The sequence below is a fragment of the Microtus ochrogaster genome, chromosome 10, assembly GCF_000317375.1.
Source record: "Microtus ochrogaster isolate Prairie Vole_2 chromosome 10, MicOch1.0, whole genome shotgun sequence".
NCBI lineage: Eukaryota > Metazoa > Chordata > Mammalia > Rodentia > Cricetidae > Microtus > Microtus ochrogaster.
This window is the reverse complement of record NC_022016.1, coordinates 36,142,678-36,154,864: the sequence shown is the minus strand read 5'-3', so window position 1 is coordinate 36,154,864 and position 12,187 is coordinate 36,142,678. Positions and strand designations below refer to the sequence as shown.

The following is a 12,187-nucleotide window of genomic DNA, read 5'->3' as shown; positions in this document are numbered from 1 at the left end:
GGGAGGGGGAGAGGAAATGGAGTGATTTGGGGGAGGGGAAATATATGTTCAAAATACATTTAAAGTTAAAAATTATTTTGAATAATAAAAATAATAAACAAAATGATTTATTTTGTTTTTATCTCCACAAGTACACACACACACACACACACACACACACACACACACGGAATTTAGAAAGTCTATTCACTTGAATAATAAAAAGTTCATCCTTACATCCACTAATCTCTAACTGAAATTTAGTATGTGCTTCAATTAAAAATGCAGGCAACAAATTACAGAAACATTAGCAGAAGCTGTGACTGTGTCACCCAAAGAAATTGTAGGCATCTTTTGTTTCATATTACATTGTTGGCAATATCATGAAATGCAGACTTTTTTGAGAAAGGATCTCACTGTGTAGCCTTGGCTAATCTAAATCCCCCCTATGCAGATGAGGTGGCCTATGCTGACGAGGTGGCCTATGCAGACGAGGTGGCCTCATGGAGATATACTGCCTTTTAAACTCTGGGACTAAAGGCAATGGCACCACATGCCAGGTATCTTTGTTTTATTCTCATATCTACTTTAAAATTTGAGTTAGGCCAGGGAGGTAGTTTAGCAGGTGAAGGTGCTTACAGCCATACCTGCTGTCCTGATCTCAATCTGTGAGACATTGTATGTATGTATGTATCTTTGTCAGTGGTGTATGTATGTATCTTTGTCAGTGGTGTATGTATGTATTATCTTTGTCAGTGGTGTATATATGTATTATGTTTTTATATGTATGCATGCATGCATATTGATGAATGTATATAATATATGGTAAATGCTAAAGTATCTATGTCTTATTTGACTAAAGTGTAGATGATTTTAATAAATGAGTCTTTATGAATCCATTACCCAAATCAATACCTACAACATTGCTAATACAAGTACATCTAGTTAATACTACCCAATCCCATCTGTCTACCCAGTACTGGCCTAGGTTCTGATATACATATATACATACATACATACATACACATGTGTGTGTATGTACACATGTGCATATATATTGTATATGGAAAATCCCTAAGGATATACTGTATAGTATTGTTTGATTATGGGTTTCATAAGAGTGATATCTGGTGACTTAGTTTTGGTCCAGTATTTTATTTATGATGAGTCTGTATTCTTCCCTAGAGCAATAGTTAATTCATTTTACTTGAAAAAACAAATGTTATACTTTCCCATTTTCCTATCGATGGATGATTAATTATTGCGATTTTTTATTATGAATCTGGCTTCAATGTTCCTTATTTCTAGAGAGTTCAGTTGTCTTAGTTAGGTCTCTATGCCTGTGGTAAACAACTTGGGAAGGAAAGGGTTTATTTTGGATTGCACCTTGTAGTCCATCACTGAGGGATGCAGGTCGGGAACTCAAGGCAGGAAGCTGGGGGTGGGAACTGAAGCTGAAAATGCTGCCTGCTAGCTTGCCTTTCCTGGCTTGCACAGCTGAGCTCTCCCACACCAATCATTAATCAATATGATCCCCAGTCTAGTCTACAGGCAATCTGATTGAGACCTTTTTCTCATTCGACGTTCCTCTTCCTAAATACCTCTAGCTTTTATCCAGCTGACAAAAAGAAAATCAAGCAGGACACTGACTCACATTCAGAATTTCTCTAGAGATTAAGTAGGAATAAAAATACTGAGTCATAGCCTTTGTAGATTCAGTTTACCAACTGAATGTCTGTATTAGTCTGTTTTCTGTTCATATAACAAAATATGTGAGGCTGAGACTTTATAAAGAAAAGTGTTTCACCCAGCTCACATTTTGGGAGGCTGAAATCTCAAGTTTGGGTATCCTATCTGTTTAACCTCTGATGGGGTCTCCTGGGCTGTACCACAACATGGAGAGATAGAAATACAACAGACTACATTCAGAATATGGCAAGTACATAGAGTGACCCAACTTTATAAGAATCTACTTTCAAGATAACTAACCTTGTCCCATGGATAATTGCATTAATACATAACTTAATCATCTTCCACCTGCCTCCTGAGCTCTTATAGATTCCAACACCTCTTAAGACTGTGCAAACCAAGCTTCCAGCTCACAAATCCTTAGGAAGCACACACAAATCATAATCAAACTTTAATAGCAACAGAATTTGGTTTTGCAAAATTATCCCAACTTATACTCACACCAAAAAGGTAAGGCATATGATCTCCTGCAGATCCACATCCACACAAGCACTTTTCTTTATCAGTTTCTGTTATGTATCATCATATTTTCACACCAAAGACTACATGTTGCTTCATCAAACACCACAAGATTCCACAAGTGCCTTCAGCATATTTTAATGCAAGGCTTATATGATATCTTAAATAAGTTCCTTGGAGAGGAACTTCCACCATGTGGATCTGGGAACGAAATAAGTTCCTCTGGAGAGGAAACTTATTTAAGAGCTTGGAACAAAAGTTTGTACACAGGTAAATTTGTTTGGGGCAGAGTTTCCAGTGAATATAAGATGGTAGGTGGGGGAAAAGAAAAAGAAAACTAATATAAGAATATATTTCTAAGTTATTCACAACTGTAGAAAACTAGATTTTTTTTTGTTTTTTTGGTTTTTCGAGACAGGGTATCTCTGTGGCTTTGGAGCCTGTCCTGGAACTAGCTCTGTAGACCAGGCTGGTCTCGAACTCACAGAGATCCGCCTGCCTCTGCCTCCCGAGTGCTGGGATTAAAGACGTGCGCCACCACCGCCCGGCGAAAACTAGATTTTAATCTTAGTTAGACCCTCTGAGAACCTCTTAGAAACAAGCTCCATGAAAATACAAATGAGAATTATGTGGTCAAGGAGGTGGAATAAAGCAGGATTCATTATCAGCTCCCATCTTCGGCTATTAGCCACCCAGATTACATACCACATGGGTATGAGTGCTAGGGTACTCCAACAACAGTTGTGTGGAAAAGAAGCTCTAGGATAGAAAGTGGGGTATCACTGTGATTTAAGGAAGGCAACTGCCTGCATATACAACATGAAGTTAGTTACTAGACTGAAGGCTTGATTAAAAGCTGGGCTGAATCTCTTGGGAAGAAACATCACTGTTTTTCAATTGTGGATTTTAGATTTGTATAGACTCAGAATATCATGTATGCATGTACAAAATAAAACAAAAGTAAAATTATCAAGCACGGCCCAGTCAAATGGCTAAACAGGTAAGCACCAAGCTTTGTTTCATCTGCACACCGACATGATGGAAGAGAGAATCAACACTCAAAAGTTGTCCTTTCTTGTCCACACCCATGATTAAAATATCAATAAATGAGCAAGCAAACAAACAAAAGCCCTGTTTAACTGGTTCAGCCAGTAGAGATGCTTCCCACCAGGACTGACGGCCTGAGCTCAATCCCTAGGCCCAACATGGAGAAAGGAACAACTCCTTAAACTCTGATCTCTGTGTACATGTGCAGGCACATGAATATATAACTAAAAATAATAAAAACCTTAAACTGTCTAGCAGAACTAATAGGAGGGGAAAGGAAAGGAATGGAAGGGTCCCATGGGGGAGGGAGAATATGATCAACATACAAGATGTACATATATGAAAACTTTTGAAAGTTGGACTGTAAGAATGTGTGCAGTAAAATATCCGACCAAAGAAGATGCGCTCCTAGATGCAAGTTCAAGAACTAGGGATAAATCCTGGCCCCACTGCCAGGGTCCCCACAGACTGCCCCAGTCTCACAACTGTCCCCCACATTCAGAGGACCTAGTTTGGTCCTATACAGGTTCCTCAACTGTCAGTCTGGAGTCAATGAGCTCCCATTAGGTCAGGTCAGCGGTTTCTGTGGGTATCCCCATCATGTTTTTGGCCCCTTTGCTCATATTATGGCTCTTCCCTCTCTTGAACTACTCAGTCTAAACATAGGGGGAAGGGCCTTGGCCTTGTCTCCAAATGAAGTGTCAGACTTTGTTGAGTCTGCATGGGAAGCTTACCCTTTCTAAATAGTGGATGGGGGTGTTGTGGGGGAAGGGCAGGGCAGGAGGAAGGGAGGGAGTGGGAATGGGGATATCTATGTTGGTGTAGGAGGTCTTTCTGTTTCTGTGTTGCTTTCATTGGTTGAATAAAGAAACTGCCTTGGCACTGGGACGTGTTTCTACTGCATTGTTGATTGCCTTGATGGGTTACTTAGTCTAGGGTTAGTAACCCGTCTGGCAGTTCAGTTATTCCAGGGTCACGGAGAGGCACTATCTGGAAGATAAATGGGCTAAGAAAGAGGAAGGAGGCCATGCTAAGTTTGTCAGAGCCTCCGTTTATTAGAGATGGGGTACAGCTTTATATAGGATAAGGAGTTGGGGAATGGGCACAGGGGCCTGGGCTCTTGCCGCGTGGTTCACGTTGGTCACATGGTCCGTGTTGGTCACGTAGGCAGGAGGTTATCTTCGGTCAGGTCACTGTAGGCCAAGAAGTCACGAGTTGACACACCTAGTTCCCTAGATAGTTTGGGCCAAGAAGTCACGAGTTGACACACCTAGTTCCCTAGATAGTTTGGGCCAAGAAGTCATGAGTTGACACACCTAGTTCCCTATATAGTTTGGAATGTGGGGTGGGTTTCGCTAACAGATAGCTCTCCATTAACAGCCAATTTGGGTGTGGGGTAGGCTCTGTCAATAGAACGATTCCTAACACAATTAGGGGTGTGGGGTTCTCTGCAGACTCCCCAGGGTGATGGTTCCTGCAATGATTTTAGGAGGAAATTGGCTCCTAACACTGCATGTACTGGCTTTTAGGGAGCCTAGTCTATTTGATGCAAAGCTTCCTAGGCCTGGATGTAGGGGGGGAGGACCTTGGACTTCCCACAGAGCAGGGTTTCCTGCCCTCTCTTAAGGAGGGAGAGGGAGGGAGGAGGGAGAGTGGGGGAGCAGGAGGGGAATGGGAGGAGGGGAGGAAGTGTAAATTTTTGAATGGAAAAAAACTGCCTTGGCCTTTTGATAGGGCAGCACTTAGGTAGGCGGAGTGGACAAAACTGAATGCTGGAAAGAAGGGAGAGAGACACCACGGAGCTGCCAGGTCAGACATGCTGAATCTTTTCCGGTAAGCCACAACCTTGTGGTGACATACAGATTAACAAAAATGGGTTAAATCAAGATGTGAGAGTTAGCCAATAAGAGGCTGGAGATAATGGGCCAGGCAGTGATTTAATTAATACAATTTCTGTGTGATTATTTCGGGTATAAGCTAGCCGGGTGGCTGGAACCAAAAGCAGGCCCTCTCTCCTTCAACACTATGTAAAATGAGAAATGATTGTATTAAAAATTCTTAATCAAAAAGGAAGAAAGAAATTCAATTTATTGGAAAAAAGAATGTGTGCTGTTTTTACTAGTCACAGCTAGTAAATGGCAGATATGAAATTGAAGCACAGGTATTTATTACAATAAAAGTAGCAGCCCTTTGCACCTAGCATGTAGACACTGCCCACTGCCTACCAAATAACCATTCTGATTTTGCTTCTCTGGTCAGAGAATGTCAGTTAGTTCAGGCAACCAACAAATGTCTAAAAAGTTCCCGGTTACCAACACAGGTCCCGTTTTCTTCTTTACCTAGCTGTTCCAACAAATTCAAAGACAGCTTACATCCAGCAACTTGCCCCATGGTCTGAGATACACCAGATATCTTGTCTATATTCTATTCCAGTAGGAGAAAGAAACGGGGCAAGGGGTGGGGGATGGATGGAGATGAGGCTCTCTTCCTCATGCCAATTCCCTTTCCTTGAACTTCAGGGAAGTATCCCATAGAATAGCTTTCTCGCACTGGTGAAATTCAGTCATAACTTCACACCTGGATGTAAGAGAAGCTTCATTAGATACACTGCTACCAGCAAGAACAATGGGATTCATTTCCTAAGAGAGAAGGTGGGGATTAATATTGGAGGGCAATTAAAAGTTTCTATGACTAGGAGTGGAAAGGAAAACCCTGGGAGAAGAAATATACAAGGATGGACAGGGAGGGAGAGGACTATGGATGGGAGAGGGTAGGAGTTATGTGGAGGTGAGAGGGTCAACCCAGACAAAGTATATATAAAAATGTCATAAGGGAATTGTTATTTTTCATGACAATTTTAAAATTTAAATTTAATTAAAAATTCTATTACAGTAGCTATTTGACTGGGGGCATATTTTAAATCTACATGTCTGTCTTAAAATTATAAAATGAAAACAGCAAATAACTCACAGAGTTAATATGTGGACTAAATGAGATAAGGTAAATGAAATTGCATGGTGCTTGGTATGCAGAAAATGCTTAATAGTAATAAATGTTGGCTGGTTTTAATTCACTTTAGTGAGTCAGCAGCATCAGGACCTGTTGTGGAGCCATCTGTCAGATAACAGATCTTATCAGTGTCCCTGAATTTATCAGGCTTAAGGGTGCTGGGCGCTGACTCATACCCACAACACTCATAACTGTTTAAAGCCAGAGTGTTGGCTTAGTAATTTACAATGAAAAATCTAAGTGTCAGGGAGAACAGACATCCTGACCAGGTTATCCTCTCCCTGTAGGCAGTGAACATGTGGCATCATAAGGTTGATTGCTGAGCATGAAATCAGGAGAAACAGAATACAATGTACAGTTCAAATGCTTAATGCCAGTGGGCTCTGCCAGCCATTGCATCTATTTTACTGACTGTGCTTGTCTTATCCAGTGAGTCAGATGCTTAGACGAGAAACACTACCTAAAACCTCTTCCTCTAGACAGTGCAGGGGGCATACAGCCAACTGATGGCACAAACCAAAGGTGCAAAATGTAGAAAAGCTGAAAAAGTAAACTCAAAACACTTACAAACCCAGGAAATATATTACTTGCTCTTTCAGAGTTAAATAAATAGCTTTATTCTGACTAGAGGCTCTATATATCTGGCATAACTTTGGAAAATGTACAAGGGAAAATTTTAGCAAAAAAAAATTCTTTATATCTAGTTCCAGAGTAAATGGGTTGGGCAGAGAGCCAACATTTAAGAGTGCATACTGTTCCTGCAGATGACCAGAGTTTGGCTCCCAGCACCCACATCTGGTGGCTCACAAATAGCCAGCTCCAGGCTATCTGTAACTCCAACTCCAAGGGACCTGATGCACATGCCCACATACTCACCCTTATCCATTCTCCCCCAAATAATTAAAAATTATAAAATAAATCATTTAAAAATATAATCTTGTTTTATTGAATTACAAATGAATGCAAAACGTTAACAATAATGAAAATATGTAGAAAATATATTTATATTAATGTAAAGATAATATAAAAGTGCTAGATACATGTTATACGTGATTAAAAGATCCACAGAAATAAATTTTACTCATTTAGCTCTCAATGAACTAGCAACATGTTTTTGTCATCTCCAGTTATTTTGGGGAAGCGATACTGTTTGATATAGTACACTATGAGTCTCGTGTAGAAGTAAAAATGGGACTAAATAAGAAATTATTTAAAATTAATGTGTTTTGAGAAATTCTCATTGCTCCTTTGAGAGACATACATTCTCGAGAGTGGCTCATCATTTTTAAACTGCATAGGAGAAGTCTTACACAATCATCTTTGAGCTGGTAAAAATAGCAAGCTGCAAGTTAGCTCTCTTGTTGGAGAACTTGACTAGAGACAAATGAGTCTACGCAGTCACCGAACTCTATTTCTACAAGACATATAAAAAATCCCGATGAAGCATTTTCTCACGTTTTTCTCATCCTCTGTTCTGGGCGTGGTGGGGGGGGCTTAATCTTCACAAAATAAGGTGTAATACTGTCAGTATTACATAGTGAATATCATAGATAAACTTCACATACCATGATCTATGTAATGACCTTGATTTCACCAATACCATAAACTGTCCAAATGTCAATGATCTGTGGCTTGCAAACTGTCCATCATCCCTAGACAAGTGGCATGATGTCACAAATTTTGAGATCAGACACCAGAAATCTATTTCTATTTTTTCATAGTGAGTTTGGTGACTGCTAAAAGTTTGATTGCCACTGATCTACACAGACCACACTACTTAAAAAGACAATCCATGAGGTAGCAACATTATGTCACCAGGAACATGTAGGAACTGTGTACTCTCGTGCCTCACCTTAAGAAGTAGGCTCTGCATTTTAATAAAATTTTTAGGTGACATATGTGTACATTCAAATGTAAGAACTGCCGTGTTTGAACCCTACTTTGTATCACGGGCTGAATTGTGCCCCTCCTCATATTATGTTCAAGTTCTAACAGGCAGGATATGAGAAAATGCTGACATTTGGAAACAGGTCCTTTAAAGACGTGATCACACGAAAATGGGGTGATTAGAGTAAACCTTCTACTGAGATTTAGAAAGTGGATGTCGCACCACAGATTTGCACAGCGGAAAGGCTGTGGACTAACGCAGCAGGAGGGCGGCTGCATCCAAATCAAGCAGTCAGCTTCACAAGTAGGAAACCCTGCTGGCGTTTTGATCTTAGCCTTTTAATATCCAGGACTCAGGGAAAATAAATTTATTTTCCTTATCGCATTTCCTTTGTAGTATGTAGTGTGGCAATTCCAGAAAATTAAAGAGTCCTCACATTCAAGAAGGTACTGGCAATTTTAGAAAGTGTTTTTAAAAACACTACTAATGCTTGATTCCATTCCCAAGGTTTCCAACATAAGTGATCTAAGGATTAACCCACAAGTCTGTGTTTTAAAAACCTCCCGGAGATTGTTACTGTGCAGCAATGTTTGAAAGCTGTTGATATCTATCTACACCAGGCTTAACAGGCAACCCTCTAAAATCGAAAATTCCCGTCTCTGATCCTTGCTTATCCAATATCCCGCTGTTCTGTTCCCAAAGTTGAACCTCCTTATACATTGAAGACTCCTACTAGGAGGAAGCCAAAATAACAGCTGACGATTTTATGAAGATATTGATCTTTTCACATATCAGTGTTTTAAGTTATTTGGCCTTTTATTGTGTTATTCCCCCACCCACCTTCTGTAGTACAGGTATAAAGAAGACCGGTCCTCCCTCAAGAAAATCTGCTGACCTAAGTTGTCAGTGCTATTTTTGCTGCGTTTTCATTGCTCCTTAAGATGCCTTAAAGATTCCTAGGATCAAAATGAAAGACTTAGATTCTATAAATCCTCATGCCAGGGCTCTGCCACGGTACTAACTAAACAGCATTTAGGTGCTAAATCTTTTCCACTTTTTCCATATCCCTGTAGCTCTCAAACATAATAATCCATAGAACTACTTACTAAAAGTTTGATGTGTTCCAGCAACTGGAGGGTCTGATTTATATTTAATATTAATGGAAGCCATGTAAGATTTATATGTGAATATAGGATGCAGTTTTTGGCTGTGTGTGTGTGTGTGTGTGTTTCATTTGCTTCAAGGTCCTTGGTGTTTATAAACCCAACTCTGATGGTGATCTTGCTGCCAGAGTCCTGAGGTAGTGCAGGATTTCACAAAGTAATTGACAGAAAGTGCATGCACTTAAGTGTTGTGTGGCCCCCTCCTCCCTTTTCTTAGTAAGCCGCTGTATTCAATGATGAAAGCTCTACCCTGACGGCCATATCCAATCCTAATTTCTTCTCAAAGGCCTTACTTATAAACAGCAGAGTCAGTTTAAGTTTCCACCTTCTTAAAATCTTATGATGTGGATTAATGTTTAACAATGAAGGTTTCACAGACATAACTAAAATAGGATACAATTTGGGGTAGGGGTTATCCTTTTAAATGTGATTTTTGCTACCTAGAGTAGTATTTTATTTTACTTGGCCCAACCAATGACACAATCACAACTTCAAATTTTTTTCATAACATTCTAGCAGAGCTTCTGGTTAGCTCTCCAAAACCATCAACCCCACCCCTCCCAATAAGCTTTCCATTATAGAAGCTAATAGTCTTGCTATTTCCCCAACTATTCTTGCTACTAAGAGCAGTTTATATACCCCAGCTCCTGCCAACAAGATAAAAGGGGCATTTGTTAGGAAACTTTGAGGGAAAACATTTTTTTTATTTCTCTGAAAAGAGGTAGTTACACAAAGGAAAACCCTCTCCCCTTTCTACCCTTTGCTTCTTGTCCTTGAATATTGTATAAGGACATCATATCTGGAGCTGTTGAAGCCATTTTGAAATCATAAAGGTAAGGTATTGACCCAGAACCCTGACGGTGTCCTCCCCTCGTGTTTACCTGCTATCAGACTTCTCTCTTGCTAAAGCCACTTTTTAAATAGATATGTGTATGCGCATGAACTATACACACTTGTCTATATTCATATTCTTACTTATTTATAAAATAGTATTCTTTGATGATATACACTTTATGAATACCATTGAATTACATGGATCCTACTACTATATTCTAGGGATGAAGAGGAAGCTTGCTCATATAGAATTTGAGAAATCTTACCTGCAAAATGATTTAATTATTCACTCATATTTCCAACACACCTCCACTTTACTAAATTCCAGTGATAAAAATGTGACTAAGAGCTAGGTTACCAGGGAAGTGGGAAATATAACTTATTTTGAAGGGTTTTCCTGGAGGTCATTGAAAGAAGATTATCAAGGACTCCCTGTCACCTGACTAACCTAAAGTTTCGATCATTTTCTTCCAAGAGGAGCAAGAAGGGCTTGTCTATATGGCCACAGATTGTAATCCACAGGATGATTCAGAAAGCAGCAAGCAATGATCAGGGTGTCAAAAACTATTCCCTCACGTATATTTCTCCCCCAAAGCTAAACTACTGGATTTTAGAAGTACTTTGGCACTATACCGTCAAGTAAGTTTTCTAGAACAAAATCATTTTGTGATGTGAATTAAGATCACCTGTTAACATCGCATCAAACTGAATAATACTGACAAGCAGTTGTCAGCATGAGCCACAGATCCACGTATTTCAGCATACTCTCTGCTACTTCTATGCAAAAATGACAGCAATAATTAGTGTCTATTTAACAGTCACAGAAACACTTTGTTACTTAATGGCAGTGAAAGCAGAAACATCCCCTCCCCAAATCGATCTTTCTAAAAGCAGTGAGTTTTGACATTCCCTCCCCCGATATACTGATAGAGGACAAGCTAACATGTAGCTTTGCACAGGTAAATCCTTCTAAGAAACAGAATAGGCTCTCATTGATTTTCCTGCAAGGGAAATAATAGGCTTTGAAGCATCCCTGAAAACAGAAAATACAAAAGCAGCAATAACCCACATTTTTTTTCCCTAGAATATTCCTCGGAGTCTTTCAATGAATTCTCTCAACACTGGTGTTGCACTGGCACAGACTGCACCTCCAAAATATTTTGATTCTGTCAGTGGCCACTTTATAGGTATGCACTAACTGCAGTTCTTTGCCAGCTCTCATGTGTCCTGGGCTAGAATGGTTCTTCCAAGATCCCAACTCAGGCTACACGAAACACCCAGCCACCTTGATGAATGAAGAAAGCGCAAATGATCCCAGCTCATCTCTCCAGCTCTCCTGTCCCCACCTCTAAAAATTATCCAGGAACAAAAAGAGGGGGGGCGTTAATTAAGCAAAGCCGAAACAAATCAAACATACCTTGTCCCATAAATACGGCCATCAGGACATTTGAAGGTACCCGGGAAATTAAGAATATGGCTTCAGAGTTTGGTTTGGCAGGGAGTCTAAGAACGGATTTGATATTCTCTGACGCGTTTTTTAGAAATCTAACTTTCTGTCTACAATGGAAAGATCCAGAGGAAGGAAGCAAAGGCAGAGAGAGACATAGACTGGAAGACCACCCCATCCCCCAGACACACACACACACACCCCGCAGCCAGCACCCTAACATAGGGTATCAAATGGCGAGAACTTACCTAGTCCTCACCTATAGGGAAAGGCGAAGCCTCAGAAGGGAGATAGGAGTCGCGCCGCTGGGAGAGTAGCCGACGGAGTCGCGGAACTAGAGCCCGGAGTCTGGAGCTGATGCGCAGACCCCGAGAAGGGAGAGAAGTCCCTCTTCTAACCCTAGGGAAGGAGTGACTCACCCTATCGCTTGGTGCCCGCCTTTCTTCCTCCCCGCCCACAGCAGGTAGAGGGACCGAGCAGGGAGGCGGTCTTTAGCCGCCCCTACCCACAAGCTCAGTGCCAGGTTCCACCAGGCGGCGGCGCCACAATCCAGTCAGGCATAGCTGACCCCAGCACACAACCACGCTTCTGTCGTGGAGCTCCTTGGCTGCA

The 12,187-nt window shown here is 40.7% G+C and overlaps 1 protein-coding gene across 2 annotated transcripts in view; it reads right to left on the bottom strand.

Moving 5' to 3' along the window:
- Sytl5 (synaptotagmin like 5) overlaps positions 1–12,103 on the bottom strand; it is a 303,531-nt gene extending 291,428 nt beyond the window's left edge. For both annotated transcript variants that reach the window (XM_026782244.1, XM_026782245.1), the window contains exon 1: positions 11,824–12,103. The gene's annotated coding sequence lies outside the window, so the exon portion shown is untranslated. The remainder of the gene's footprint in view (positions 1–11,823) is intronic.
- Between the last annotated feature and the right edge of the window lie 84 nt (positions 12,104–12,187).